Genomic DNA, 27,451 nt, shown 5'->3' on the forward strand with positions numbered 1-27,451 from the left:
GTACAAAAAATTGTTTGTCATGTATCTGTATTATTCTTGCGTTTGGAACTTGGCCTTCTTTTGAAGGTAGTAAAAAATTACATCGATGTGTTGCACATATTATCAAACATTTCAGATTACGTGACAGTAAAATTAATACACAGACGTAATTAAATAAAGTATTAATTAATAGTAATATATATGACATTTAAATCTCATTATTCCAGCAATTTTGAGGTTGTGACTCAAATAGAACTAATCCTTCATTATGAGATGTGCAACAAAAAATTTGAACATATCAAAACCAAGACTCGATTCATTCACTTTGTAGTATTCGTCATTTTATTTTTTACATGATTTATATGGGTTAATGTCATGTTTTTATAATAAGAATTGTATAAATCAATATCCTTAAAAAAGATTTATGTACCTTCCGGCGTGATGCTTTAACACCCTATCGACAATCCATTCTGAATATTTGTTGATCAACTTTGTTAGTTTTTTTAGCCTAGTCCGAGATGTTGAACCCTTCAAATGGGCAATTCTTTTGTTTTCCCGAACTGATAGGCTCTACTTTTTCTTCTTCTTTGGAAGCAGTTGATGGATTATCAACTATGATATTATGTTGTTCAACAGTAGCTTCTACTATGAAATCTACCTGAAAAGCTAAAATTATCAATGCTAATCACAGATATACAACAGATTTTCTATCTACTGCATCAAATGGATCATCTGTTGGGACAAACTCAAACAGGTAAAATAGAGTTGTACGATAATTTTGAACAGACGACCCATCTGTTGTAATATATGACTCATCTGTTGGTATAAATTAAAATAAAACTAAAACCTATTTGTTTTGCAGAAACAGACGGATATATGTTGCAATAGATAACACGTCTAATAAAACAAGTTATACGACAGTTGCAACAGATGTATATATTTGTTTGATAATTTTTAGTAGATGTATAATCTATTAAAATAGACGTGTCTGTTTTTTTGTTAGAACAGATGATATACATTCACCTTTTCAGCTCATACTGCTCTTCTGTGGCCATTGTACATTGATCAAAGGCTCAAGACAAAGATAGAGGAGTTGTAATTTTTCTTTTTATGATACTTGATGACGCCTTGGAAAATTTTTTCCTTCTCTTCTTAGCCACCTTGATCTCTAGTGGAGTGTATGGATATGAAATTCTTTTTGATGGAATGACACCCCTCTTAGATGTCATTTTCTTTACAGTAGCAGTTAATGCATTAATGGCATTAATCACTCCATCATGTTTCACCTTACAGTCTTAACATTTGTATGCAGAACATTTGCTAGAAGTGACAAAATCTGTATAACTAGTATGATCATAATCATAATGGTTTATTTTTAAAAAAACTATAAGAGGAGCACCACTACCACTACCATCATCAACAACAACAAGCCCACCCTCCAAAATTATTTTCTTGTAGTGACTGTTCCTCCAAAAAATTCCTCATTTATTCTATCAATGACCTTAGGGTTCGATAAAGTTAGCACAGACCATAAGTAAGAAAAACAAGCATCTTCAACTCTTGATTGGTCAGAACATGCCACAGATAGAGAATCTAAAATAAATCAGCACATATATTAGAATGGTGATGAAATTATTTTAAAAAAATCATTAATTAAAATAAAAACTTAATTAGAATTAGACTTACTACTTCATGCGGGGGTTGAAGAGATCAAGAAATTTAGCATTTTTATCAGTTTTGGCCGATAACCATCTCAGGATTATTGGACAAGAGATTCTTTCTGGTAGTTCACTTGTTGTGCCAATAAAGGAATGACTTCAAATGCCCAATACTATATAATAACACTAATAAATCAAAAGCATTATTGAATTAAAAAAGAATCATGTCTTGATATGTTGATGTATGGAGCAGGGGCGGACCCACATGCATAGGTGGTGTGCACGTGCACCCGTTAACATCGAAAAAAATTATGTATATACCTTAAAAAATTGGGATACAAAAAATAGTTCACCCAAAGATAAATGATGGGGCACCTTGGAGAGTTGGTTGAAGCTTGCGTTTCCGTCCACGCGACCAGGGATTGATCCCTTGGTCGCACAACGCCTTAGTTTTAATTTTCAAAACTTCAAATTCAAAAGGCATATTACTAAATTTAAACAATAAAATTGCTGGACTGGGGATTCAAACCCACAACTAGTCCGTAAGGTAAATCCTTATTGACCATTGAGCTACCACAATTAATTGTTCAAAAATGTTAAAAGTAAACTTCATATTAGAAAGTAAAGTTATTAGTTTAAAACTCTTATTTGTTCAATATATTTATTTTTTCAGTATTGTTCATGTCTTTGGCGACCAATTGAATATGATAATATCCCTTAATCGACACCAAAAGTTTTTCTAACTTCTTAAGATAATATTGGTGCTCCACAATATTATCAAAAGTAATAAACATAAAAAATCTTCAAGGTCTATTGTGTTAAGCACAAAGTGTAGATAAAGAGTGAGATTTAACAAAAAAAGGCATAAAGGTAGAAAAGATATTTATGTCTAGTCCAAGACTAATAATATAAGCATGAATGATAAATGTATGAACCAAATTTTTTTTTTTTTTATAAAGTGAAATATTAATTGTTTAGTGTTCGTCTCTTCAGAAAGCCTCATTGACAAAGGAAAGTGTGTTTCAGAAATTAGAACCTAAGCTGTACATTAAGTGAGGCGAGCGCTCAACACATTTTGAGTCTTACTTCGAGGCTTATGCGTGTCTTCGACAACACTATGCACCCATAAACTTCAAATCCTGGATTCGCCTTTGATATGGAGATATCCATATATAGTTTGACGTCAAAAAGGAAATATATTAAAACATAATGTCGACTTAGTAGATACTATGACGATATATAATAGCATGCATTCACATAATAATAAGGAAAACAAAGTAAATTATATCGTTTATCAAGAAGTAGAAGTGCCAATAACACACAAATTGACCAAGGCAAGGGCACACCTATTTTAGGAAATCTAGTTATTAAATGACTATCTCTCTCTAGTTGCGTTGTCATTTCTATGGGTGGGCGTTCGATCGGTTTGATCTGATTATTTAATATTAGTTCAGTTTATCGATTTTCGAATTGACAAAAATGACATCCATAACCAAATCAAAATAAATTCGGTTTGGTTCGATTTTTACAAATTCGGTTCGGTTATTTCAAATTTTTATTTCGGTTTGAAATATTAAAGTAGTTAGCCTCTCTTTTTCATAGCTGACCATTTAAAATTGATGGAATTTTTTAGAAAAATTATTTTTTTCAAACCTGTTTTTCATTCCCAAATATAAATAATTATAAATAACTCAACATGGATGAAACAAAATGAAGTAATCATAAGCTTAACATAATACATAACGTCATTAATCATTACATATAATATAACCTTGCATAAATAGTCTACAAAACAACACAAAACTCGTAAAAATAGTCCATGAAACAACATACTTTCTGCATAAATAGTCCATAAAACAGTCCAAAGTCACCAAAATAGTCCATAAAATATTTGAGTCACTAAAACAATCCATAAACAGCCTGCGGCGTATGCGAATTTGCTATTAAATGTTACTTGTGAATGTGAATTACTAAATATTATATATATATATATATATATATATCATATATATAATAAAATATATATATTATTTATTTATTTATAAAATTTAGGTTTTTCGGTTTAAACCAATTTTTTTTTAAAACCAAAAATCGAACCAAAAAACCGAAATTCTAAAATTACAAACTGAATTCGATCCAAAAAATCGAAAAATCAAAACCAAAAATAAATTTCGGTTTGATTTTTCGGTTTAAACCAAAATATGCCCACCCCTAGTCCTTTCACAAATAAAATTGACAACTTTTCGAGTTTTCACAAGGACTTGCTCCTCACCATTTTCCTTCTCACCAATTTCTCCAAATTCTTATTTGGATTGAAGACACATATTATGATTTAAAATTAATGATTAAAATTTAATTATTTAAATCAAAGTGCCAACCATAATTATCTACTTTCATATATTAGGTTATGTTTATTGCTTAAATATTTTTAACAATTTATTATATCTTTGTTAAATATATTAAACTATCTTCTTTCTATCCATGAGCAATTTTCTCCTGGGTTTTTACTTTTTTTTTCTTTGCTAATTTTTGCTATTTTTTTTAAGTAATGTTGTAGACATCTAAACTTTGTGGGATGCTTTAAAGGGTAACATATTCCCTGAAATAGGTATCTTGAATATCCCATAAACTGATGGGTATTCATAAAAAGATCGGGATCTCCAATATCCCACAAAATCATGGGATATTCAAAAGAGATCATCCTATGTTCGAGAAATACGCCACTAACAGTCCTCGAATTATGGAGAAAATCGAGAGAAGAATCAAGGGAGGTACAGATTTGTAACCACCTCCTTTATCAATAAAATTATTATTTCTTCATATTTTTATTTGTGGTTGAAGATTATTTTCCATGAATTAAATTATGTTGGAAACAGATGTTTTTCAAATAAAAAACTAAAGATTATGGATCGAATTTTTTTTAATTTTATTTTCTTTCTGTGCCAAATAAAATCATTATATCGATGCCAAATCAAATATAAAGATTGTGCCAAATAAATTCATAATATTTTATTTATGTAGCTCTTTTGAATCCTCAATTAAGAAAATTGAAATTTTAATTATATTACAAATTTAAAAAAAAATATTTAGGAAAAGATTTTTAATATATAATCATGGCAGTAAAGAATTTTTTTAAATATTGAGTAAAAGATATAATGGATTTTTAAGGTTCAAATATAACTAAATATATGAAAATAGATAATTATGATAAGAACTTTGATTTAATTAATTAAATCTAAATCGTTAATTTTAAACTATAGCATCTTCAATCCAAGCAAGCCCTTGGGGAATTGTATAGAATGGAAATGGAGAGAAGCCATATCCTTTCACAAGCATGTCTCATCGTGAAACAATTATTCTGGACATATTAGTTACTATATGCCTACTTGTACCATCACTCTTTTGTTTAATTTGTATAGCTTGTCGTTTGTATCTCGATGCCATTCACTGACGTTGGCTCCAAGTTCTTGGATATGTATCATCATTGCTTCGAGAAGCCTTTGCGATAATATCTCTACATGATTGCATGATTCAATCGTACAAAAGGTAATTAGAAGATATATTTAATAAAGAACTAATAGGTTCAGTAAGTTTAATTTTATATATTTTTTTGACTTATATATGATATAAGAATTAGGTGGAGTGTCCCCATTGATTAGAAAAAACTTTCTTTTTCATTTTATTAATTAACAATTTTCCTTAATTCTAGAGGGCTAGTATAGAACAAGAAAAGGGGTTTGGGCTCGTTCTCACAAGCTTTGAGTTGCGAGGCAAAATGAGTCGATTCCCCCTCTCCACTCAAAATCGCTGTGTGGCATGATTTTGTTTGCTGTTAATCTAAAATATCAGAATAAACATGGTATTTTGGAGAGTTCATTATAGAAATTCTAAGTTGTTTGTCCTATCTCTTCTAGCTAGATTTTATTTCTTTATATTCTGTCATTTTTGTTCCTCTATATTTTTCTAATAATATATATATACATACTAGTTTAGGATACGTGCGTTGCATGTGTATTTTGCGTATTCAATTAAATAAGAAATTTGACATAAATTTTTATGTATATAAATTCAGATATATATGTAGACATTAAAAATAAATTTTATCAAAATATAATATGCAAATCAACAAACAAATAAATAGAAATGATTTTATTTATCAAAATTGTGAGTACAATTTTATAATATTCTTTTGATTCTTCTTTCCTAATTCTTTTCCTGATTCCATCATGTAGGATTTTGGAGCTCCCTGTGAGGTGTTTGATTGCCAAATATCAAGCATCACTTTGATATATCGAAGTGATCTCGAGAAAGTTTACTTTTTGATCACTTATTGATCATCCAAGTCTTTGCCTTTTTCATATTATGATCATTTCGAACTAAAAAAAAAAAAAAATTAGCCCTGAATCTAAATGACTATTGCCAATGCACGATTTTAAATTTCAATAATTCGCAGTACGTAGAATGTTTTGATAGAAAACAAATGATAAATTTATTATTGTTATAATGCTACATATATATGTGTTTCTCTAAAATTTCAAATACTATTAGTTTTTAACAATTTTATGCAGTAGTATGATTTTAGCTTAATTTATTTTAATTTGATGGTATCATTTTAATACAAACTTTGAGAAATTCATACTTAAATATTAAGTTAGATGAGACATTGAGTTAAAAGTGACAAAAGAGTTTCAAAATGAGGTGTAGGTGACTCAAGTCTTAATAATTGAGTGTAGATGACAATTACTTTATTATGGATTAAGAAAGTTAGGAAAGTTTGAGAATAACCCACAAGTTTTTAAATTTACACTAAGATTCAAATGTTAACCTAATATAATAGGAAACGGAGGGGAAAAAAGGCGTGTTTCTCTCTCTTCTCATCCATTATTATTTTCTCTCTTAGTGATTTTTGTTGCTCATTGTTGCTGCTAATTTATTCATCATCTTCTGCTTCATTATCATCATCTTCTACTTTATTATTATCTTCATCTTCTTCTTGTTGACCATTATTGTTGTTGTTGTTGTTGTTACTGCTACTGCTGCCACTTGACCAATTTCTTAGGTCAAATTTTATTTTGTACATCACTTTCCACATTGGCATTAATTCACAAGAGACTTTGGTAAGTCAAATTATGATTTTTAGTTGAATTAGTCATCTAGGTAACAGCTATTGTGTTGTGTTTTTTCAACAATAGATAACACGCGAACATAAATGCAACATAAGAGTCATCTATTTAAACAAATCACTCATCCTTGCGATAGACTAGTTATTTGTTGCAACGGAAGACTCATATGTTGGATTCATGTTTATGGTTGTATAGTGTCATAGCATAAATCGAATAGATGGATCATTCGTTGCAATATATTACCCCTCTGTTGCAACAGACTAGTTACTTGTTGCAACAGAGTGGTTATCTATTGCAACAGAGTAATGATTTATTATAATAGATTAGTCACCTATTGCAACAGAACCTGAACTCGATTCCAAAAGACGCGTTGTCTGTTGCAATAGGTAAGTCATTTATCGCAACAAGTTAATTATCTGTTACAACATGTCACTCATCTATTGGAATCAGCTTCAAAGGTTCTTTAGTACTATAATATCTATCCCAACAGGCACTTCATCTCTTGCAACAGATATATAGTTTGTTGCAACATATGATTCACCTGTTACAACAAATGACTCATCTGTTAAAATCAGCTTCAGGAGCATAACATGAAATCCAACAGGTAAGTAATCTGTCACAACTGGTCACTTACCTATTACAACATATTTTTCACCTGTTGCAACAAGTTACATATCTATTGGGATTCATGTTATGGCAATATGAAATCACTATTAGTTTTATTATGATATCATTATTAACTTTTTTTAATAAATGACTTTATTTAGATACCACTAATGGAGGGATTAATAACAATAGGGGTGGTTTGTCATAGTCAATAGATCAAGAAAAGCAATAGATATGTATGGCGTTGGAAGAAGGGTGAAACGTTAGAGATGATAGCTATGACAGTCCAAAGTGATGTTTCGTATGATGATTTTATGAACTTAATCAGCTGTGGACTGAATTGTTAACTGGAAGAACTCGTGATCAGCTACGTACACAGCTCCTTTGAAAATTAGTGAGTACTACCTTTCAAGATAACCAATTATATTCGGTTGCGTGTTTATCTTAGTAATTCAGCTAAACTGATGTTAAGGGTGTACGTTGTTGAAAAACTGAGCGAGAATGAGAACCAGAATGTAGAAGAAGAACAACAATACATCTTTAATGATAAGTTTGATGATTTGGACATGAATACTCCAAATGATGATCAAACACCTACGCCCTTTGCTGGGAGTAATACGGTGGGCAGTTCTTCTCAATCGACACAGTCTGGTAATCATCAAGACGACGAGACCGTCTTTTACAAGGAAATGTAATTCAAGGATAAGGATGAACTATTTACTTCTTTTTTATTGCTTGCTTGAAAAAAGATTTCAGAATAATGAAGGTGATTAAATCGAGCAAAGTCTTTCGCTTCAGATGTGCTAATCTGAACTGCAAGTAGTGGTTGAGAGCTATAAAGTACTTAAGTTCTGATAGATTTTTCATTCATAAACATGAAAAGTATCACACATATAGTTTGGAGCACATTTTGAGCCAAAGTCCTCATGCCACGGCAAAGGTCCTCGGTCAATTTTTCAAGAATAGATTCCCCGATGGCAAGGACCCTTTTACAAGGGATATGTCCAATCAAATCCTTATGGAATTGGGTGTCATCGTTAGTTATTAGAAGATATATACGGCCATGGGGATTTCCAAGGACTTGGTTAGAGGGGTACAAGAGCACAGGTATGCATTCCTCGATGCCTTCCGTTACATACTTGAGTCCAAAAATCCCAAAAGTAAGACAACATTGCACGTTGATGAAAACGGAAGGTTCAAGTACTTTTTTTTGTATTCTATGGTTCTTGAATTCAAGGTTTTCAATATTTGAGAAAATTCATAGCCGTCGACGGGACCTTCTTGGGGAGTAGGTATAATGGAGTTTTGCTAGTAACGGTGGCGCAGGATGCGGAGAATCACATCTTTCCTATCATTTTTTGTGTAGCGGACAAGGAATATGATGCCTCTTACAGATAGTTTTTTGAACAGATGGAAAGCTGCGTCGAAGATACCGAAGAGTTGTATTTTATTTCAGATAGGCAACCAAGTATTTCAAAGATGGGTTCAATTTTTTACACTTCATCTTACTTTGGTTATTGCATGAAGCATCTTGGAGATAACATTCGCAACAACATTCACAACCAAAGGGTCGTGACCCTTTTTTATAGAGCAACTAAAACATATATTAGAGAGGAATTTTTAAACCATTTCAATCAAATAGCTGATATGCATCCCAAGGAAGTAGAATATCTCGTACGCGTCGGTTTCGAGAGATAGAGCCGAACATTTTTTTTTGACAAATAGGTACATATGAATTTAATTTCTTATTTGAGTTACAAGTTTAGTATGATCTCATACTGAGTGATTCTTTTATATGGGTACAATATTATGACGTCAAAGATAACTGAATTAGTGAATTCATTGTTTAGCAATGAAACAAAATTTCTCGTCGTGGCTCTGTTTGATACAATAAATGAGAAGTATGGCAAATTTTTTCACGAAAGGCATGTGATGTTTAACAATGCAGAAACCAAATTTATTCTAGAAGTGAAAAAAATAATATCAACGAACATCAGTATGGGGAATAGGTTACTGTCTCATCAAATAGAAGATTACAAGTTCAGTATCAACGGTCATGGTGATGTTGCCACAGTCGATCTTCAAATAAGATCATGTAAGTGCAAAGTTTTTGACTTGGAAAAAATACCCTGTTCATATTCTATGGCGGCGCTTTAAGCTCAATACGGTAAAAAATATGGAACTAACATTTATGAGTACTTCTGTCTATATTATTCGGTGGAAAAATATACAATGACATATAATGGGCATATTACTCTGGTGCCTCCCGAGGAATTTTGAGTTGTTCCTGTAGAGCTTTTGGGGAGATTAATACCTCCTCTATATATTAACCAAGCACTATCAAACTGGGAAGAAGGCCATATAAAGGGAGGCCTGGAGTTGGAGAATCATTTCCATCAAGAAGAAACAAGTGCTCCGTATGTAAGAACACTGGTCACAAAAAAACTAGATGCCCGGATCGTAATCCACCACTATTGTTGTAACAACAAACACTTGTGTTGTTGTTTGTTATGGACTTTTATATATTTAACTCATTATTATGAATGTAAATGTTATCATTTATTATATAAAATATTCTTTTTAATAACCTGTACATCAATAAAAAGAGGCAAAATAGGAACTAAATACAACATACCACAAAATTTTTTTCAACAGATTACTCATCTATTGCAACAGATGCACATTAGCTGGAAGAACATAATACAGTTCATCAAAATGGAATGTTTTCCTCCAACTAATGGCAAATCTGTTACAACATATGAATAATCTGCTGACAGAAACCCAATCGATGACCAATCTATTTCAACAAATGGTCCATCTTCTAAAAAAACCCAAAACTCTTGCTACTGCTACTGGATTTAAAATTGCTCCTTGCCTCTAACCATCGACATATTTGTTGAGAAGAAAAAATGGACAGAATGAAAATTAAATAAGAATTAAAAAGGCAAAGTCGACCATAAATAAATTTTTTATTAAATAAAAAAATACATTAGGTATAGATCCGATATAGAAAAATTAAAATACATATGTTAAAAGAAAAAAAAATTCTAATTATTATTATCATCATCATCATTATTATTATTGCCAGCTGGCCAATCCTCAACCGGCAGCAGTAGGGTCCTCATCAGCTCTATATTTCTCTGAACATCCTTGCTCTCACGGCGACCAACTCCCTCTACAAGTTATTAACCTACCTCTAAAGTTCTTGCATGGGGCGCGCAGAATAGCAATGTACCAAACAGGACCAGTCATATCTAGAACACACATGAATTGATTAAAAACATAAACACAAAAGTAAAGAAAAAAGTTCGAATATAATACAACATATACTACCAACTGGTAGATTTACACAAAAAAAACTTACCTCAATGAGAAAGGAATATGCTCTTTGAAGAAAAGTGGTTGAAGATGTAACAAAAAAAGAAAAAATGCAAGAAATAAATAAAATAGAGTAGAATGAAGATTAAGGAGCGACCTATTTATAGAGTATTAATCTGAATGTGTTAGGTAAAAAGGAATGACATTTCAAACTGCTGACTTTTCGTTGTAATGTTTTCTTTTACATTCAAACTTCTTACCTTTTTAAAATGGTTTCTCTCTTAATAACAATCGTTATTATTGATCTGTTACAATAGATCGTCCATCCATCGCAACAAATTTGCCATCTATTGCAATAGATAGTGTGTATGTACAACACATGAGACATCTATTACAATATATGAATTATTTATTGCGAAAGACGGACCATCTGTTGGAGCAGATATTGTGATTTCTTCTAGTTGATTTATTAGTTGCAACAGATGGGGAGTTTGATTCATCAACTATTTTGAATGTGTTATATAAAGAGTCATAACTATTCACCTCTTTTTTAATAGTCATCACATACCTTAATTAATCAAAATTAGTAACTATTTTATTATATAAAATTAAAAAATAGATCTAAAAACAAAAAAGGTGAAAAAGTCACGACTTGTAGCACTTGTTAATTCTTGACGGGCATGTAGTCCTCTGACATTGAAGATGGTTACCTCTAAGACTCTGTAGTCTTTTACACTACTTAATAATGGATTAGAAAGAATAAGGTATGTGCAGATGAATAGATACACTTTCATACGTGGGAGTATGTATTATTGATCAAGCTTTCATGACAGACACACATAAAGTACAATGACTTTGGGAATGCACTTTTTTATTGATTAGACATTTATTCTTCAAAAAAGATACTGTATTTTATAGTTTAGTTTGATAGGTGTGAACTGATAAGGCCAAAGGGTTCTAAGAAGGTTGTGTCGATACCCTATTACAATTTAATAATGGATTTGCTCATCTTTAAGCATCAAGTTCTGATAAGGGACCGGTATTTGATGGCACTGTAGACATTTAAATAGTGATTGGACCAATTTTAATGGTGCAATGAAATTTTAAAAGGCCTTCAAAGCCTCGCACTACTACAAATGAGAATGTAAAATTAATAGTTATTGCCCTGGTCCAAATTTATATGAATGGGTTGCTCGGGGAGACTATTATACAACCGAAAGTGCTTGCAAGAATACCTGTATGGAAAAAGGGAGGTGAAGAAGACCATATTCCATCTCAAACCTTGTTTAAGAGAAAAGACGGGGAAGAAAATAAGGAACTTCTAGCCAATATGGCTAATGAAATTTACTTGAAAGATGAAAAAACTGAATGAGTTGCAAATATGGAAGTGTATCAAAATATTAAAATTTGTCAGTCGTTCTTGAAAAATAAAAATGCTAAAGAAGACTGGAGCTGGACACTTTTCTAGGGACTGTGACTAGCTAGCGTGTCCTAAATGAAGACCAACAAAATGTAGGACCATAAATCTAAGAAAGCAGCTTGGTGAGCATAGAGGATTGGTAAGATTTTCAATCAAGAATAAAACCTAAACCAACAACTCCAAAAGTAAAAATAAGGGAAGCCAAGGCGTCAATTTCTAAAGTCTAACTTGTATTCCATGCCTTGTGTTTGTGGTTCTGATCAGGTCAATGGCAGTAGAAACAAAAAGGTCTAAAGTTGGGCAGAAATCCCATTCCTTGTTGTTTCCACTTCCTTTGACCAGACCAGAACCATAAATAGGAGGCATGGGATGCAAGTTTAACTTCAAAAATTTCCACCTTGGCTTAATCCCTTATTTTTACTTCAGGAGTTGTTGTTTCAGGTTTTGTTCCTGATTGAAAATCTTACCACCATCGGTGCTGACAAAGCTACAACCTTAGAGTTCTGAACCTGTAATTTTTTGGGTCTTCATCCAGGCCACGCTAGCTAGTTGCAGTCCCTTAATAAAGTGCACAGCTCCAGTCCACTTCAACATTTTTCTTTTTAAAATGGACTAATGAATTTTCATTTATGGATGCACTTTTACATTTGCAGTTCAGTCAAATTTTTCATGTCAATTTCATCAGCCAGATTCACTCCACATTCCTTTCTATACTATGTTTCTTCTTTAATAAGGTCTGAGTTGATATATGGTCTTCTCTACCTCCCCCTTCCCATATGGGTATTCCCCCAATCAACTTCTATTATATAATAGTCTACTCAAGCAATCCATCTATATAAATTTGGACCAGGGCAATAACTATTGGTTTTCCATTCTTATTTGCAGCAGTGCGAGGCTTCGGAGGCCTTTCAAAAGTCCATTGAACCCTTAAAATCAGTCCAATCACTATTTGAATGTTTACACTACCACTAAAAACTTGAAACCTTCTCCAAACTTGACACGTAAACATTAGCAAAATCTTCATTAAATCATAATAGGGTATCGACACCACCTACTTGGTCCCTCAATCTTACCAGTTCGAACCTAACAATCTTCACTATAAAATACCATATCTTGTTTGAAAGATTAACGCCTAATAGTTAAAGAACACATATTCACAAAATCACTATACTAGATGTGTGTTTTCATGATAGATTGATCAGTAATACATACCTCTCACATATGAAGTAGGTCCATCTACAAGCAGCTTATTCCTCCGAACCCATCTTTACTTTAGCCTTTACTGTTGGTCGGACAATAGTTTATCCACTTTTACTTCCTTATATCTACAAATAAGAGAAAAACATTTGATGTCAAACAAGAAAAGAACATTACAAAAGGGTAACACAAAATTGAATAAATACAACACATTACAATAGGTGTTGGAATAGTTGACCCATCAGGTGCAACAGATTCCCCTTCTGTTCAACTAATGAGTCATCTGTTGCAATATGCGACGCATCTGTGTCAATAGATGGCTAACATGTTGCAACAGATGGGTCATATGTTGGAATAAATCAAACCAATCTTACTAATGGTTTGATTGTGGAACACCCTGAAAATACACCCTGGGCGCCATACGGTACCTACGATCCCGAGAGATCACAAGCTAACCCATGAGCTGGTACCTGCTGTAAGCACTGAATAATATAATAACATATATGAAAGAACAACTAAAAAGCCATAAGGATTTAGCAATTGAAAATAGTACTGGATTATGAATCTGGAAAGCAACTGTTGGAGATAATATGTCTAGAACTAATAAAATAAAAATAAAACTAACTGATAGTCTGTACTAGTCTGAAAAGGCTCTACTGACTGACTATGGAGCTGATGGAACAAACCCGCAATTAACTCCGACTGAATAGGAAATGCTGAAAATGAATGAATAATCTGAGGTGAATGAATTATGTCCTCAAAGTATGAGGCCTCAACACTGCTACTGCTGATAGTCTGATATGTCTATGAACGATCCAAGAACTGAGCATCCAAAAATATGATATGATATATTATAGCGCAAGAAATGAGTATGAGATCAGTACTTTGAATGTAATGGCATGCTAAATGAGGTAGGCTGATATGTATGATTTAATGTGCAGGAGTAATAACTGATTGAATGAATAGCATGAAGTACTAAATAGAATGCATGAAATATGTAAATACTGAGAATGCATGACCAAGCATAAAATATGTTCTGAATATAATTTGTAAACTGGAATACTAAAATCTGATAACTGAATAACTGATTTTATTTGTTATGGTCAAGCAAAACTGAAATTGAATTATTGGGCTGATTACTGGACTGAGACTGTTAGAGCTATTATCTAACCGACATGCACTAATGATCAAATTGGGGTCTAACCTGTGACCCCAGTTAAAAGAGTATCAATACCATGCCACGAGTACTAACACTGGCTTTGTGGATCCACTGATGTATTATCCTGAAGGACTAAGGGTGTTAAGTCTAAACTGATAGGTGACACCTTAGAGGTAGTCAAGCCTGAACTAACGTATGACTCCTCAAATTCAATACTAGTTACATAGTTCTGGGGTACAGATACTGCTATTAACAACTATGCTTATTTGATGGGGAAGCCGCTATCCCTGTACTCGCTCTGTGCTAAATCATACTCCCAACTAACTAACTCACAATACTGGATTGTTCAAAGTTTAACTAATTATGATAACTGACTGAACTGATAATGCTCATAATATATTTCTAATACTATTCTAAAGATACTGGGACTAAGTAAACAACTATGTTTTTAGGTATTCACAACCCCAAGGAGTCGATAGCAATAATAGCAAAATGGTACTAAAGCTTTCGAAACATAATGTGAAAGAATTTATTCAATATTCGTTCTTATAGGCATTTCATCAAACACTTGATATTCATAGTTTAAGATAAGCATGGGAATAATTTAAAGCTTGTAGGAATAATATCATTTCAACATCAATATCACTAATTATGATTTAAATCAGCGAATAACACTATTTTAACATGTGGGGTTCAATAACAACAATAATTTCATGCAAACATAGTATAGAATTTCAATTCATGGGAATTCATGGTTAAAGTCACAATTAAAAATCACAATTTCTTGTAAAAATCACAACTTTGAATTTAAAATTGGATACTTGAACTCCATGGGTATAAAGGACCCATGGATGAGCATTTAACATACTTGGGTTAATGAAATCGGGAGAGTTCTTAGGGTTTTTCTTGAGATTTGATCTTGAATTTGGAAGTCTAAGGTTTTGTTATTGAGAGATGATTAATTTCTTAAAGAGAATTTGTGAATAATGGGGCATATAATGCCCCTTTAGGGTTTTAATTACGAGTTTTGGATGGATTTGGGGCTTTGGGAAAAGACTAAACAGTCCCTGGAAAATTAAATCGCAGACTGGAAATCCTAATTTTGGCCTTCTTCGTGACGCGGTGCAATTGCATTGGTCCACTAAAAAAATGACAATACATATTTTGTCCAACGGCGCGACGCGGTGCTATCACGTTGCGCTACTACAAACGGACAATTCCAAACTGGAAACTTGGTGCGATGCGGTGCCATTGTAGTACCCCAATTAACGTGAATTTGACCCTTCGCACAACGTGATGTTATCATGGTTCTCCACGAGAAAAGGATGAACGTGGTTTTGGCCAGCACCACGATATGGCCTTATCACGTTGGTCTACTATTTTTCACTAAAAGCCCATAAATTCTCATTCGAGTATCGAATTTTAGAGAAATTGGTATCACTGGAAAGATAATTCAATTTTCTATAGTTTGGTGGGTTTTGAGCTGGAAAATTATGAGTAGATAAAAATATATGCTCATTTGAAGTTGACTATTACAACATATTTCCCGAAAACTCAATTGATAAGGGATATTTTGATTCGTCTAATAGTTAGGATTTATTTGAGGCCTTAATATACTTCAAACTCACTCATAAAACTACCAAAGAACTACAATGTACTTTGCATGAGCTTGAAACATATCTCTAACATAGGTTTGGATTTTTGGGGTATTACAATTTCTCCTCCTTGGGAACATTCACCTCAAATGCGACTGATTAAGCTGAAAACACTGAGGAAATGAGATTACATGCTGCATATACATGATGAAAATGTGATTACATGACTGAGTCTAAACATGAAACATGACTGAACTGGTTCTGTGAATGCATGACTAATATGAGAATAATATGTAGCTAAAACTGAGTATGGAAAAGAGGAATTCTAAGAAGAATGTTACCTTAAGTTGAATCTGAGTTTACGGAGAAAAGAAAAGGATACTTGGTCTGCATATCTTCTTCTGCTTCCCAAGTGGCTCCCTCAATGGACTAATTCCACCAAAGAACTTTGACTAGGGGAACTTCTCTGTTACTTAGTCTACAAATTCGTTGATCAAGGATCTCGACTGGAATTTCTTGTAAGAAAGGTTGTTCTGAACATGTACTCTTTTTAAGGGAACTACTATAATTGGGTCACCAATATAGTTCTTCAACAAAGAGATATGGAATACATGGTGCAATGATTCTAAGTCTGCAGGCAACTCAAGCTCATAAGCCACCTTTCTAAAATGGCTCAAAATTCTTTGAGGGTCAACATATCGGGGACTAAGATTCCCCTTCTTACCAAACCTCTTTAATCCATTCATGGGAGAGATCTTTAGATATACAAAGTCACCAATCTTAAACTTAAGATCCTTTCTCCTCATATCTGTATAAGATTTCTGTCGGCTTTAGGATGCCTTAAGCCTTTCCCGGATTAGCTGAACTTTCTCTAAAGCATCAAACACTAAGTCGGGCCCTATCAAAGTGGTTTCACCTATGTAAAACCAACCAATCAGAGATCTACATATCCTTCCATAAAGAGCCTCAAACGAAGCCATCTGAATATTGGAATGATAGTTATTATTATACACAAACTCAATGATAACGCTCAAACTACACCTCTCCAATGAGAATGTAAGTGATCGTTGTCACTATAAAGCCCAACTAGGTTGGGGTCGAATCCCACATGAAATATGGTGTGAACTTAAGTCATTTGCAATTTAATCAACTAATAGCTGAATGTTTCCTAAAATAGGGGTTTTTAGTTTAGCAAGTAATTGTTGGTCACTTTAGTTACAGTGATCGTAATCAAGAGTTTATGGAAAAATCAGAATTATGTTCACTAGGGGCTTTGGTACTTGACAGATGCTAATGGTGGTTCAAGATTCTCATAGTAGCTAGGACAACAAGTTATCTTTGTCGAAGTTATGCCTAAATGTCTCTCGACCTACTTAAGTATTTAATTACTCAATCCTCTCGGACTTAGGGAATTTATATTCATGAGAAGATTTTACCTCAGGATAATCAACCTTGTTACAGCGTCAATTATTAAATGGAAGTTTTTAGTGCTTCCAAGTCCGTGTTGATAATTCACTTCCCACGATACTTGATTTCTTTCTCAAGCAAATCAAGAAGGTTTTATCTATCGTTTGAAACCAATAGAGGATAATTAAAACCTCAAAATTATCAAGGAGTCCTACCATTTTTTGAATCTTGAACACTCAGCGCCTTATCAAGACTTAACCCTAGATCCCATAATTCAGGTTAAAGGAATTTAGCCACTCATGATGTAATAATCGAAATAACTAGTTATATTCATGATTTGAAAGATAAACTTACCACAAGATGAATAGAAACTAGAGATTCTCAGATTAGATCACAATAGTAATCCCAAAATAATGATGATAATCTCTTCAAAATAATTGTTTGTTTAAGTCAAGAGACTAGAGGGAGAAAATATCAAAATACGTGTCTCAATACTCAAGTTTTTTAATTCCCCCAAGAAAAACCTCAACAATGCTTTAAATAGTTCACCCTAATTATGGAAACAAAATAATAAAGTTCAGAAATTCCTCGAATTAGGTGATGCCATTCGTGATAACCTATCAGGAGGATGACGATTTATCACAAATGTCATCAGCTCGTCTTTGCTTTTGATACTCGCTGCCTAAAGCTGACGACAATCGGTGACGTCCTATCAAATCCTTGATGACTTATCACAAATGTCGTCAAGTCTCTACCTCAGCCCTCATGTTCTACCTTAAGCTGATAACAACTTTGATGACCTATCAGCTCCTTGAAGGCTTATCACAAAATGTCATCACAACTCTCAACTCAGGTCCATTCTCTGTCTGAGGCTGGTGATGAAGCTGATAATTTATCACAGGGCTGACGACTTATCAAAAACGTCTTCATCCACACTTCTCTTCGAATCACTTCAGATTTTAACTCCTTTGCTTCCATCCTTGTTGCTTCTCTTGCATCATAGCTTCTACTACAAAATCAAACATAAAACAATAAAAATGACAAAAGTTGCTTAAGACTTTGCAATTATTCTTAGTTAAAAGCCTCAAATGTGTTAGCATTAGCTCACACATCAACACCCTCAACTTAAAACAATTGCTTATCCTCAAGCAACTCAACACAACTAAGAGAATACAAAGTACATTTGGCAATCAATCATCCATATTATCTCAAAACACTTTCACCCTCTCCAAGGTCAATCAATTCAAGAACTATGAAGAACACTAATGCAACACACAAAAAATAATATACGATATTAATTCAGCTACATTAACCATGCATATACCAGTATTACACTCTCCAAACAAGTTAGCAACTAGAAACATATCTGGTGTGCCCTCACAACAAAGAAATCCCCCTCATCTCATATTAGTAATCCTATACGTAACCATGGGTACAATCAAAACATTCACTCTCAGAACGAAGTTCCAACCAATGTATGCCAAGTACCATAGACTTGCCCTTATTTTCATTACCCAGATCTTCAGATAGGTCACCTAGGATCTCTATAAGTCTTCTCTTAGGCTTGTGATATAGGTTAGGGGCTAGTATGATACTCGATGGTATTTAAAGTGACTAAGCCTCCTTGATACTACACTAGATTTTTGGGGTTTCACTCATTAGCCTTTTCCACTCTTCTCTTTTATTGATCACTCTTATTTAGGCTGCGTACGGTCTTTTCCACAATCACTTATTCTTTTTCATAATTTTTCTTTTTCTTGCTCTTTTCCTCCGCACCCAGCTTTTTTTATTCTTTTCTTTTATGCTACCTTTCTTTATACTCATTTTGTATCACGCACCCCTATGATAGCCACCCTCAACGTAGGCCATTTTCCTAAGTCAAGGTGCACCGTATCCAAGGAAGACCAGGGCTAAAACAGGTTCATTGTGATCTAAATGGGAAGGTGACAGGTGTCATAAAAAGAAATCGGCTAATCAGGCTCAAAATAGGGATCAAGGGATATTATGCACATAGGGAAGGTCATTTAGGATAAAGTAAGCTCATTTAAAATGGCCTATGATCCTTTCCTAACCCCTATTCTTCAGCCTAAGTAAGACTAATCGGGCAAATTTTGGCTTCAGCATACAGAGGGAACTAAGTAACATCTCACACACACTTGGTACACAGGTATATCGCAATCTACTACTCATTTAGTTCATGCAGCTGTTTAGCAATAATTATTTTGTTACTATAACTAATGCCATATAAAGATGCACAGTGGTCACAATTAAATGCAAATCACACAGTTAAAGAAGTAGACCACTTGAAGAGGTGTACAAAAATCACAAAACAATTCAACTGCCTCAAGTACAAGTATTTCTCCTAGTCGGCTACAAAATTTTATATCAACAATTGACCCTACACCCTCAACTTAAAATCAAAGAAAATCTAAACTTAGGATTAGAGTATACCTGGAATAGATCAATCCCGGGGGTCATGGGTTGCCTCCCATGTAGCGCCTGATTTAATGTTGCGGCATGACTCCGGTATCTTGATTACTTCAGACTTCATCAAGACAGATAGTAATGACACTTTTCATTGATTCTTTTGGACCAATATAAAGTTTGACTCGTTGCCCATTTACTTTGAAGGTACTGTCATCTTTATTTTCAAGTTCGACTACTCTAGATGAGTATACTTAACTAACTCTAAAAGAGTCTGACCACTTAGATTTAAACTTACCTGGGAATAGTTTGAGTCTGGAATTGAACAGAAGCACCAAGTCACCCTTTTGGAAGTCTAGTTTCTTTATCCTCCAATCATGGTATTTTTTCATCTTTTCTTTATATAGGTTTGCTCATTCATATGCCTTGAGACGGAATTCATCCATCTCATTTAGTTGTCCCAGTCTCAGCTCTGCTGCCTCCTTTTAACTCAAATTCAGCCTTTTGAGTGCTATAAGGCCTTGTGCTTTATCTCTATTAGTAAGTGGAAAGCTTTTACATAGACCAGCTGAGATGGTGACATGCCAATAGGTGTTTTAAAAGCAGTCTGATATGCCCACAAGGCATCATCGAGCTTTTGATACCAATCTTTTCTACTAGCATTCACCATTTTAGCTAGGATGGCTTTAATCTCTTGATTTGACATCTCTACTTGCCCACTATTTTGTGGGTGATATGGAGTGGCTACTCTATGCTATTTTACCCCATATTTTGCTAAAGCTGCTCGAAACACTTTGTTGTAAAAATAAGATCCTCTATTGCTTATAATAGTGCGTGGTGCTCCAAAGCGAGAGAAGACATTCTTTTTGAGAAAAGCAACAACTCTCTTTCCTTCATTATCAGATAAGGCAACAGCTTCGACCCCATTTTGAGACATAGTCAACAACAACTAAAATATACTTCATCCTATACGAGCTTACAAAAGGACCCATAAAATCGATGCCCCAAATATCAAATAATTCCACTTCAAGCATCTTAGTCAAAGGCATCTCATGTCTTTTGGAGATTGACCTCTGCCTCTGACATTGGTCACATTTCAGCACAAACTCGTAGGCATCCTTGAACAATGTTGGCCAATAGTAACCACTCTACAACACCTCTTTAGTTGTTCAGTTTCCTACATGGTTACCTCCAACTGGGGAAGCATGACATGCTTCCAATATGCACAATACATCCACTTCCGGCACACATCTCCTTATAATATTTTCTGCACATCACCAAAAGAGATATGGCTCATTCTAGAAGTAATGTGCCACATTATGCAGGAATTTCTTTCTTTGATGGAAGGAAAGATTTTCTGGGATGACCTTACTCACAACATAAGTTGCAAAATCAGCATACCAAGGCAATTTCTCCATAGCTATCATAGGGGTGCATGATGTAAAATGAGTACGAAGAAAGGTAGAGTAAAAAAAAAGAATAAAAAAGTTATTCTCTTTTATTGATCACACTTATTTAGGCTGGGTGTGGTCTTTTCCACAATCACTTATTCTTTTTCACAATTTTTCTTTCTTGCTCTTTTCCTCCGAACCCAGCTTTCTTTATTCTTTTTTTATGCTACCTTTCTTCATACTCATTTTATATCACACACCCCTATGATAGCCACCCTCAAATTAGGTCATTTTCCTAAGTCAAGATGTACAGTGTCCAAGGAGCACCAGGTCTAAAATAGGTTCATTATGATATAAAAATGGGACGGTGATAGGTATCATAAAAAGAAATAGGCTATTTAGGCTCAAAATAGGGATCAAGGGATAAGGTACATAGGGAAGGTCATTTAGTCTAAAGTGAGCTCATATCAAAATGGCCTATGATCCTTTCCTAACCCCTATCCTTCAACCTAGGTAAGACTAACCGGGCAAGTTCTGGCTTCAGCATACAGAGGGAACTAAGTAAAATCTCACACACACATGGCACAAAGGTACATAGCAAGCTACTACCATTTGATTCACGCAATTGTTAGCAGTGATTATCGTGTCACTAGTACTAATGCCATAACAAGATGCACAGTGGTCACACATAAATGTATATCACACAGTTATAAATAGACCATTAGAGAAGTGTTAAAAAAATCAACAAAAATATATTAACTGCCGAAGGTACTTGTATTTCTTTTAGTCAACTACAACATTTTACAACAGATCACAATACGCCTAAACATGACAGCTCTACTAGGAACAAGACTCCGAGGAAAAGAGGCATGAAAACAAAAACCCCAAGAGAACATCAACACCCACAAGTAGTCCCACCCTCAACTTAAAATAATGCAATGTCCCTAATGCGTCAAACCAAAACAAGAGAGTTAGAAACATACCTGTGGCAACATGGGTGCAAAGATCTAATGTGAATCACATAATAAGAATACAAATAACAAAATACCTTGGGTTGCCTCCCAAGAAGCGCCTAATTTAGTGTCACGGCATGACCCAACTCAACTTTTTCCTCCACCTTGAGGATATAAATTTCACCCCAAACTTAGAGTTTATCTTCTTGCCTCGATCATAGGGGGTGGTACAAAAATTAAGAGGTCGAGTAATGGATAGAGTATGGTAAACCACTTGGCCTTAAAGTGAGGTGTGTTTTTATGTTGCTTATCAAGTTTAAAATAAAGTATATAGGATTCTTGTTCCTCATCTTCACACTCTTCTATTATTTTAGATGATTCCACAGACAAGATATCATCTAAACATAATGTGGAAAAATTCTTTGAGTAAGGCCTAACTAATTCTACTTCAAAATTTACACTATCTACTACACACTCACTTTTATTCACCTTCTCAATGTCATTCTCAAGATCAAGATGACAATCGAGTGGTTGCAATTCGTGAGTTTTCTTCTCAAATTGGCTGATGTCCTCCTTATATTCTTCTTTGTTTAGCCATTGTAAACATGGTGGGAGTGGTAACTTCTTTAGCTTTGCCATAACTGTTCTTGATTCTCTAAAACTCATTTCATCAATTTGTTCGCTTAAATCGTGACAACACACATATCTTCAATATGATCACTTTGACCACAAGCCAAACACCAAGTTAGAGTAAGTAGACAGTATCCACATCATATTGTGAAGGTTCAGTCCATGCACTTTCAGGTAAATCTGGATAGTAAGCCTCAAAATATGGTCCCCCTCAATAATAACAAGAATCATCATAAGAATCGCCATCACTCAAAAAACTATCTATCCAGGCTGACATCTCAGGAAAGGTGTGATAAAAATAAAAGAAAAAAAAATAAACTAAACAAATATTTACAAGTTTGAATTCAATCAAGTAAACTAAAATTCCAAACCAACTCAATATGCTAAATTGTTCCTCGGCAACGATGCCATTTTTTATAATGCTCAACTTACACATCAATTTAGTGCAAGGCGGTCGTCGTCAATATATTTACCCAACTTTTGTAGTTGGGGTCGAATCCATAGGGAACAATGTGAGTGGCGATTAAACTAATTTGAAACTATAGCTACAAGTTAAATTCAAACAGATGATACGAAAAGATAAAATGGGGGTTTTGGAGATTAGCCAATAAATATTGGTCACTTTAGCTTCGGTGTTTGTAATCAACAGTTTATGAAAAAACCAGAATTATGTTCACTAGGGGTTTTGATACTTGAAAGATGCAAATAGTGATTCAAGATTCTCACAGTAGGTAGGACAATAGATTATCTTTCTCAAATTTATGCCTAAATGTCTCCCGACCTACTTAAGCATTTAATTACCTAATCCTCTCGGACTTAGGGAATTTATATTCACTGACCAGACTTTACCTCAGGTTAATCAACCTTGTTATAGCGTCAATTATTAAATGGAAGTTTTTAGTGCTTCCAAGTCTCTGTTGATAGTTCACTTCCTACAATAATTGATTTCTTATGCCAAGAAAATCAAAGTAGGTGTTATCTATTATTTGCAACCAATAGACGATAATTAAAACCTCGGAATTATCAAGGAGTCCTATTACCTTTCGAATATTGAACACTTAGAATCTTATCAAGACTTACCCCTAGATCCCATAATTCGGGTTAAGGAGATTTAGCCACTCATAATGCAAAAATAAAAACAACTAGTTGCATTCATGATTTGATAGATAAACTTACCACAAGATGAATAATAACTAGTGATTCTCCAATTCAATCACAATGAAAATCCCCAAAGTATTGATGGAAATCTCTTCAAAGTTAATTGTTTTTCAAGCCAAGAAACTAGAGAGAAAAGTAACAAAATACGTGTCTACCAAAAGATATTCGAAACACCGTAGAAAACCCTAAAAAATGCTTTAAATAGTTCACTCTAATTATGAAAACAAAATCATAGAGTGCAACAATTTCTCGAACAGGTGACGCCATTCGTGATGCCTTATCATGAGGCTGACGACTTATCACAAATGTCGTCAGCTCCTCTTTGATTTTGACATTCACTGCCTTAGGCTGATGACAAACTGTGATGGCCTATTATATCTCTGACGACTTATCATGAATTTTGTCACTTATCTACCTCAGCTCCCATGTTCTGCCTTAGACTGACGACAATTTTGACATCCTATCAACTCCTTGATGGCTTATCACAAAATATCATCACAACTTTTAGCTGAGGTCCATTCTCTGTCAAAGGCTAAAAATGAAGCTAATAACTTATCATAGGGCTGACAACTTATCAGGAATATCGTCAACCACACTTTTATTCTTTTTGCTTTAGATTTCAACTCTTTTGCTTCCATCCTTGTTGGTTCTCTAGCATCTTAGTTTCTACTGCAAAATCAAAGATAAAACACTCAAAAATGACAAAAGTTGCTTAAGACTTTGCAATTATTCTCAGTTAAAAGCCTTAAATGTGTTAGCATCTGCTCATACATCACTCAATCAAAGGTAAGTGGTCATCCTTACTTCCCTTAAAAACAACAACATATGCTCTCAATATGTCCTCAAGGGTTTGAATGGTCTTTTCTCCCTAACCATCTATCTGAGGGTAGAAGGCTATACTGAGGTAAACTTGGGTACCAAGACCCTTTTGAAAAGATTTCCAAAAGTAAGAGGTAAACTGAGTACCTCAATCTGAGATGATAGACAGTGGAACACCATGCAAACTAAACAACTCTCTAATATAGAGCTTGGCATAGTCCTCAATTGAAAAGGAAGTATGGACTGGTAAGAAATGGGCTGATTTTGTCATTCTTTCTACATTGACCCAAATCGAATCATGATGTTGACGAGTACAAGGCAAACCTATCATAAAATCCATGTTCACTACTTCCTACTTCCAAGTGGGAATATTGAACTCCTGTATAGACCCACTAGGCTTCTGATGCTCAATCTTCACCTGCTGATAAGTAGAGCACTTAGCCACAAACTCTGCAATATCCCTCTTCATCCTACTCCATAAATAGATTTCTCGTAGATAGTGGTATACCTTCAAGTCCCCTAGATAATTAGAGTAACACGCAACATGCGCTTTTGCAAGAATTCACTATCTCAACTCATCAACACACAACACATATAGTCTACCCTGACAACGCAACACGCCATCTCCCCCTTAGGATAAAACCTCTACTTTCTGATCTTTGACTGACTCTTTCAATTTAACTAAACTGGTATCGCTGTCTTGCTTTTCTTTTACCTCAGAAACTAAAAATTATTTTGAACTACTCTGCACCCATACACTACTTTCAGCTGAATCGACCAAATGAACACCTAATCTGGCAAACTGGTGAACTTCCTGAACTAACTTCTGCTTACCATTCTCAACATGAGCAACACTACCCATAGACAATCTACTTAGGGCATCTTCCACTACATTGGCCTTGCCTAAATGATAGATAATATTCATATCATAATCTTTCAACAATTCTAACCATCTCCTGTAATGCATATTCAAATACTTTTGCAAAAACACATACTGCAAGCTTTTGTGATCTATGAACATATCAACATGCACACCATACAGATGATGCCTCAAAATTTTTCAAGGCAAAAATAACAACTGCTAACTCAAGCTCATGGGTAGGCTAATTCTTCTCATGGGGCTTAAGTTTTCTATAGGCATAGACCACAAACTTACCTCTTTGCATCAAAACATACCCAAACCAACTCTAAAAGCATCACAGTACATGACAAACCTATTTGAACTATCTGGTAATGTCAAAATTGGGGTTGTGGTAAGTCGAGTCTTCAACTCCTAAAAACTCTTCTCACAAGAATCGGACCACTGAAACTCAACTTTCTTCGAGTCAATCTGGACATGAGAGATATAATAGATGAAAACTATTTAATAAAACATAGATAATAGCCATCCAAACCCAAAAAACTCCTAATATATAATAGAGAGATAGATCTAGGCCAGTTTTTTTACTGCTTTTGTCTTTTGAGGATCAACTCTAATGCTATCACTGGAAATAGTATGGCAATTAAAGCTACTAATCTTAGCCAAAATTCATGCTTACTAAACTTAGCGAACAACTGGTAGGCTCTAAGAGTCTGCAATACTATTTTGAGGTGGTCTGTATGACCATTTTTGTTATGGGAACAGATAAAAATGTCATCAATAAAGACTATAATAAACATTTCCAAGTACTACTTGAACACTGGATTCATCAAGTTCATGAAGGCTTCTGAGGCATTTGTGAGACCAAAAGACTTGACTAGAAACTCGAAGTGACCATACCTAGTTCTGAAAGTATTTTCGAAATGTCACATTCTTTAACTCTGAGCTGATGATAGCCGGATCTGAGGTCTATCTTAGAAAAGTAACTGGCACCCTGAAGTTGGTCGAACAAATCATCAATTTTGGGAAGTGGATATTTGTTCTTGATTATGACTTTGTTCAACTGATGGTAGTCAATACACATTCTAAGAGAGCCGTATTTCTTATGCATGAATAGGACTGGTGCACTCTATAGGAAGATGCTAGGCCTAATGAATCCCTTATCTAGGAGATCTTTCAACTGTTATTTTAACTCTTTGAGTTTGGTTAGAGCCATTCTGTATGGTGGAATAGAGATAAGTTGGGTATCTAGAAAAAGGTCTATTCTAAAGTCGATTTCCCTTTTGGGAGGAATTCTGAAAAGATCTTCAGGGAACACATCTGGAAATTTCGTCACTACTAAAACAGACTCAAGATTTGGAGTCTTAGAATTAGATTCTTTAACTCAAACAAGATGATAAATACACCCCTTGGATATCATTTTCCTCGCTCTAAGGTACAAAACAAGTTGAACCCTAAGTGGTGTAGTACTACCCCTCCATTCAAGGATTGGTTCATTTGGGAACTGAAAATAAACTATTCTATTTCTGCAATCAACTAAAGCATAGTTTGAGTGGAGCCAATCTATGTTAAGAATGAAATCAAAATCCATTATCTCTAACTCCACAAGATCAACTGAAGTTACTTTCTGAGATATTGTGACTGGATAGTTCCTGTATGCCCACCTAGCTACAATAGAAACACCTACTGGAGTAGAAACTGAAAAAGGCTCTGCTAAGATTTTAGGACTGGCTCCAAAGTTGACAGCTATGTTAG

Source organism: Capsicum annuum, chromosome 10, assembly GCF_002878395.1.
Source record: "Capsicum annuum cultivar UCD-10X-F1 chromosome 10, UCD10Xv1.1, whole genome shotgun sequence".
In the NCBI taxonomy this organism is placed as follows: domain Eukaryota; kingdom Viridiplantae; phylum Streptophyta; class Magnoliopsida; order Solanales; family Solanaceae; genus Capsicum; species Capsicum annuum.